Source organism: Pteropus vampyrus, unplaced genomic scaffold (genome assembly GCF_000151845.1).
Source record: "Pteropus vampyrus isolate Shadow unplaced genomic scaffold, Pvam_2.0 Scaffold325, whole genome shotgun sequence".
Taxonomy (NCBI): domain Eukaryota; kingdom Metazoa; phylum Chordata; class Mammalia; order Chiroptera; family Pteropodidae; genus Pteropus; species Pteropus vampyrus.
In genome coordinates, this window is record NW_011889106.1 from 1434711 (window position 1) to 1442141 (window position 7431).

The following is a 7431-nucleotide window of genomic DNA, read 5'->3' on the forward strand; positions in this document are numbered from 1 at the left end:
CTTTTTTGAAGACATGTTTATTTGAGTCCATTGACCATTTTTAATTTAGGTTGTTTTGTTGTTGAGTAGAAGTTCTTTCTATACTCTAATCATCCTTTATCAGATATATGATTTTTCAGTTTTCTCCTAATCTATTTGTTGCCTTGTCACAACTTTGATATTGTTCTTTAACGTACAGAAGTTTTAATTTTGATGAAGTCCATTTTATTTATTTATTTATTTATTTATTCATTTATTCATTTATTTATTTATCTTTTGTTTATGCTTTTGGTGTCATAGCTAAGAAATCTTGCCAAATCCAATGTCATGAAGTGTTTCACCTATATTTTTCTAAAAGTTTTATACTCGTAGCTCTTAAATTTAGGTATTGACCCATTTTGAGTTAAATTTTATATATGGTGTAAGGTAATGGTCCAACTCATTCTTTTGCATGTGAATATTCAGTTTTCCCAGCACCATTTATTGAAAAGACTATCCTTTCCCCCACTGAATGATTTTGGCATCTTGTCTAAAATCATTTAAACTTATGTGTAAGGGTTTATTTCTGGGCTCTCTGTTCCATACCATTGGTCTATGTGTCTGTCTTTATGCAAGTACCACACTGTTTTGATTATTGTAACTTTGTGGCAAGGTTTGAAATCAGGAAGTGTGAGTCCTGTAAATTTGTCTTTATTGAGATTGTTTTGACAAACCAACAATATTTTGTAAAATCTTTATTGTTGTCTACATATAAGATTATGTCCTCGGAGGACAGAAATAATTTTGTTTCTGGTTCCTTTGAGATTTCCTATGAATTTCTGAATAGAGTTTTTTTTTCTTATTTCTACAAAAAGTATCACTGGGATTTTGATAGGGTTTGCATCACATTGAGTCTGTAGATTACTTTGGAGAGTACTGACATCTTAACAAGATTAGTTTACCAATCCATGAACATGAGATATCTCTCCAAATATTTATGTCTTTTAAATTTTTTCAACAATGTTTTCTAGTTATTAGTGCACAAGTTTTTTGCCTCCTTGGTTAAGTTTATTTCTATTTTTTTTTAAAAATTTTTATGCTATTTTAAATAAAATTATTTTATTATTTTTTCACATTCTCCATTGTTTTCAGTGTATAAAAACACCGCTTATTTGTGTGCATATATGTTAATTTTGTACTCTGAAGGTTAGCTTAGTTCATTATTGGATTCATCAGTATTTTGTGAAACCTTTATTGTTTTCTACATATCAGATCATGTCAACTGAGAACAGAATAATTTTACTCTTCTTTTCCCATGACTAGAATTCCAATATTATGTTGAAAATGCAGTAAATGTAGGTATTCTCTTGTTCTTGATTGTGAAAGAAAAGCTTCCAGGTCTTCACTATTGAGTTTGAGTCTAGCTGTGAGTTTTTCACATATGGCATATATTATGTTGAAGTAGTTTCCTTCTTTTTCTAGTTCAATGTTTTCATCATGAAAGAGCATGAATCCCATGAAACACTCTTTATTGCATCAATTGAGATGATAATGGCTTTTTTCCTACATTTTAAAAATATGTTGTGTTACATGATTCGGTTCTGTATTTTATACCATCTTAGCATTACAGGCAAAAATAACGCTTGTTTATTGTGTGCAGTCTTTATAGTATACTGCAGAATGTGATTTACTTGTATTTTCTTGAAAATTTTTGCATATTTATAATGTATATTGGTCTGTACATTGTGTGTGTGTGCACATAGTGTTTTGGTCTGGATTTGGTATCAGGATAATGCTGGCCTCACAGATGATTTAGGAAGCAATCCATTTCAATTTTTTGGAAGAGTTCAAGAAGGATTTCAATTACTTCTTCTTTCTTTCTTTCTTTCTTTCTTTCTTTCTTTCTTTCTTTCTTTCTTTCTTTCTTTCTTTCTTTCTTTCTTTCTTTCTTTCTTTTTTATTTTTTAGAATTCACCAATGAAGTCACCTAATCTAGGTATTTTTTGTTGTGTGCTTTTTAATTACTGATTCAACCTCCACACCAGTTATACGTCTATACATTTTTTTTTTATTTCCTATCATTTTAGTTTTGATAAGTTGTTCTTAGGATTTGCTGAATTTATCTAGGTAATAGAAATTTTAGTGTACAATTGTTCATAGTTCTCTCTTATAATCCTTTTTTTTTGTAAGATTGCTAGTAATATCCCCACTTTCATTTCTGATTTTAGTTATTTATTTCTTCTTTTTTTCTTTCTTAGTCAATGTGGCACTAAAGTTTAACAATTTTGTTGTTCATTTTGAGTAACTGACTTTTGGTTTTGTTGATTTTCCCTGTTGTTTCCTATCTTCTATTCTATTTATCTCTGCTCTAATCTATTAATCTATGCCTTCTGTTAGCTGTAGGTTTAATTTGTTGTTGTTGTTGTTGTTGTTGTTGTTTTTCCAATGCTTACGTCAAAAGTTAGGCTGCTTATTTAAGATTTTCCTTCTTTTTCTTATGTTTCCAGCTATAATTTTCCTCTTAACATTTCTTACACTACATTACATAAGATTTGTATGTTGTATTTTCATTTTCATTTGTCACAATATATTTTCTAGTATGTCTTGTAATTTCTTTTTTTGACCCATTGGTTGTTTAAAAGTGTGATTTAAAAAAAAATACATTTATTGGGGTGACAATGGTTAATAAAATTATATAGGTTTCAATGTACAATTCAATAATACCTCATCTGTATATTGCATTGTGTGTTCATCACCAACAGTCAAATCATCCATCACCATATGAAAGTATGATTTTTAATTTCCACATATTTGTGAATTTTCCAGTTTCTGTTATTGATGTATAGATTCCTTTGTGATTCTAAAAGACACTGTATGTTTTCAATCCTTTAAAATTTATTGAGACTTGCCTAATATATGGTCTATCCTGAAAAATGTTCCATGCGCACTTGAGAAAACTGTATATTCCTCTGTTGTTAGGTAGAGTATTCTATATATGTCCATTAGGTTCAGTTAGTTTATAGTGTTGCTTCAGTCCTCCATTTCCTATTGCTCTTCTGTTCTATTGATTATTCAAAGTGTCGTGCTGAAACCTCCTATTATTAGAGCTAACTATTTCTCTTTCAATTCTGTCAATTTGCTTCATATTATTTTGGAGCTCTGATAATTGGTGCGTGTATGTTTATAATTGCTATATCTTCTTAATGTGTTAAACCTTTTATCAATATATAGTATCTTTTTTTTTCTTATAGCAGTTTTTGACTTAACATCTACTTTGTCTGAAATTATTATGGCCACCTCAGTTATCTTTTGGTTACTATTTGCATGGGAAAACTTTTTCCATCTTGTCATCTAAAATAATTGCCTGAAAATTTCTAAATATTAAAATTTTACGAATTGAGAAATAAAATATTGTGTAGTATCAGTGAACGAATAATGCCATGTGAATGCATCATTACACTATTTTCTCTAAGTCGCAAGCAATCTAGTTTTAATGGTATTTTGTTATATTTGTTTGCCAACTATAACCTTGGTGCAGTTGTTGCTTGAATCTCAATATTTCTGTACTTCTGTTATATTCAGATTAACAAAAGAATATGCAATTCTATTTCCAAGTTTTAGAAAAAAATGTGTTAGAATAGAAAATTAAAATAAGATCTTCAGAATATCTCTACTACTATTAATTTTAAAAAAGTGTCTATACTTGAATTACAAGTTAACAAAGAAAGATAAGCTTCATATTATTAAGAAAAGATGAGACTGAAGGTACTCATAAAACGAATTATTTTTATCAAAATTTTAGTGAGAATTAACTAGTACTAGTACTAGGGACTTGACAATAAACATGAAACCTTCTCTTCCCTTAATGAACTTGCTATCTATTGGAAAAAATAGACAAGAAGAAAGAATAACAATTTTAAATGAAAAACCATATATTAAGCGATTTTTATATGAGAAAGTCAATGTGAAATCAATTAGAACTGATACAAATGTTAAAATTATCATAAAGGGACATTAAAACAGTTTTTATAACTACATTTCACATTTTCTAAAATTTAGTAGAGATATAGAAGATATAAGAAGTTCTAAAAATTGATCTCCTAGAAATGGAAACTATTAAATCTAAGATTTAATAAATGTATGAAACAGGATTGATGAAAGACTAGATATTGCAGAAAAAAAATTTGTGAACTTATAAATACAATAGAAATGTTCCAATTATGAAACAGACAAAAAGTAATTATTTTAAAAACTGAAAAGAACATTAGTAAGCTGACAAATTTTCTTATTTTTTGAAATCTCTTAAAAGGTAATTATCTGATTATACAAAAATAATAACAATGTAAAGTGGGAGTTATATCATATAAGTCAAATGAATAACAACAATAGTATAAAGTTGTAAAGGGAAGCATACTATTGTTACATTCTCATATGGAAACTGGCATAATTTGAAAATAGATTATGATAAATTTAAATGTGTGCTGTAAACCATAAATCAACCACTGAAATAATAAAGCAAACAAAAAAGTATAGCTAATTAGCTAACGGATGAGATAAAATGAACAATATACAGTTAATTCAAAACAAAGACTTAAAAAGAGGAAAGACAACAAAAGTAGGGTAAATAGAAAACAAATAGAAAGATGGTAGACTTAAAGCTAATTATATCAATGCTTAAATTTAGTGAAAATGGTGTAAACAGCCCAATGGAAATGCAGATTATAATATTGGGTAAAAAAGCAATCCTCAACCATATGTTGCCTATCAGAAGTTAACTTGAAAATTAAAGCACAATAACCTATCAAAGGACACTTTGGTTGTTCCCATGTCTTGGCCACCATAAATTAGGCTGCTATGAACATCAGGGTGCATGTCTTTATGGATAAATGTTTTCAAATTTGGAGGACAAATACTCAGAAGAACATATATGATTTTATTAACCAATAGCACCAAATAAATTTAATAATAAAAAAAAAAACAACCATAAAAATTAAAACACAAATGGATTAAAAGTAAATTGCTAGATAAAGGTATAATATGCTAACACTAGTCAAAAAGAAAGCAGGAATAGCTATATAAATATCAGAAAAGGTAAATTTTAGATCAAAGAATATTAGCAAGTATTAAGGCAGTCATAACAAATGTGACAAGGTCAATTCTGTAAGAAGACATAAAAAGCTAAACATTTATGCTGCTAGTAACAGAACTTCAAAATACATTAAGCAAAAACTGTTAGAAATGAAATGGTAACTAGACAAATTATGGTTAAAGATTTAAATAACCCTCTCAATAATTAATAGAATAAGTAGACAGAAAATATACAAGGAAACAGATTTTAATAATATAATCAACTAATTTAATATAGCTGGCATTTAATAAACCGTCCAACCAACAACAACAGAAAACATACATCAAACATTTACCAAGATAGATCATATTAAGGGCCATAAATCAAGTCTCAATAAATTTAAAAGGATTCAAAGCATGGTAAATGTCTTTTCAACCACAATCAATAACATACAACTACATGGATGAATATCAAAATAATTTTGCTGAGTGAAATAAGCCGGAAAAAAAAAAAAGTACTATATGATTCCACTATGTACAACTCTGGTAGATGTAAACTAATTTATATTAATAGTAAGCACACCAGTGGTCACCTGGGGTAGGGGTAAATGAGAAGGGTTAGAAGGGAGGGATTTGACAGAGGCATGAGGAAACTTCTGTTGGTGATGAATGTTTACTATGACGAGAGTTTCACAGGTATAGTTATATGTCGAACATCAAATCGTATACTTTAAGTATATACAATTTATGATATGTTATTGCATCTTTTAAAGGCTGATTTTAAAAATCAGGTGTTAAGTAAGCAAACAAAAATAAATTGCTTGAGGATTCTAGAAAATACTGCAGAGTGAGAGACATCCTCAGATCTCTCCCCTCGAAACAACAGTAAGCTGAACATCTAAAACTGAATAAAAAACACTCAAACTGCACACCAGCTTGTCTGAGCATAGGATCTGCGCTTAAAAACTACCACAGATCAGAACTCCAAGTGTATGATGGTGAACTGGAAGAAATAAAGAAGATGGCTATTGCAGCTGCCAGAGTTACTTGCAGAAGGAGGGGGACGGGTGAAACTGTGGCGACTTCTCTGAAAAGCCCAGCCTGGAAGTGCCATGACTCCTATGCAACCAGAAGCAGGGCCTAGTTATCAGAGCAGAAAGCAGAGAAGTGGGATGGGATCGCAGAGAGACAACAGTTGAATTTTACTGGCGTGGTTGCAAAACCGAGGCTGAGTTGCAGCCCCCAACTCCCAACCCAGAGAGCCCCTCCCCCCATACACTCTGAAACTGATTACCACAGAGCCCCAGGGGAATCTCGGCAAACGCTACCGAAACTGTTGCTAACACTGACAGAGACTTAAACTGAGAGTAACGAATATGATTAAATATCTACAAGAAAATAAAAAAAGACATTATTTAGGCTTTATATAAAGCAGGGATCCAAGAGGATTAGACACCACCTACTGGAAACCAAAAGAAAAGCATCTTCTTTGCAGCAGGCTAAAGACAGAACTTTATATAATAAATCTCTTTCCGGAAAAACAGCAGAATACACTTCCATTAATGCCCAGGCAGAGAAGTAGTCCATTAAACACCATGAACAACCAAGGTGACAAGGCATATCAGAAAAAAAGAGAAAAATCTCCAGAAAATAAGTTTATAGACATAGAAATATGCAACTTAAATGACAGACAATTCAGGATGGTATTTCTGAAAAAACTGAGTGAGTTCCAAAACGAGTCATATCAACAATTTCAAATATTGCAAATCACCTAGATGAGCAGAGCAAGGAGATTGAAACTCTCAAGAACAGAATAGATCTTCTGGAGATAAAAAACACACTATAAGAGGAGTTGAAAAATGAAATAGCAAGCTTGGGAAATAGAGTCGACCAAATGGAGAAAAGGAACAGTGATATCGAAGACAGAAATCTAGAAATAAATCAAAAGGAAGAAAATAGAAACCGAAGAATGAAAAATAATGAAAGAGAAATACAAGAACTAGCTGAAACCATCAGTAGAGGAAACATAAGAATAATGGACATTATCAAAGGTGAGGAAAAGGAATAGGGATTAGAAACCATTTTCAGACAAATGCTTTCTAGTGGATGAGAATTTCCCAAATCTAAAGAATGATCTGGAGCTTGGAATTCAAGAAGTCAACAGAACACCCAACTATCTCAACCCCAAAAGGCCTTCACCAAGACACATTGTATTAAAGTTATCAAAAATCAACAACAAATATAGAATTCTCAGGACAGCCAGAGAAAATAAATGGTAAATTATAAAGAAAAAGCCATTAGATTACATTCAGATTTCTCAGCACACACCAGAAAGGAATATGATCAAATATTTAAACTATTAAATGAAAAGAACTACCAACCTAGAGTAATGTATCCAGCTAAGCT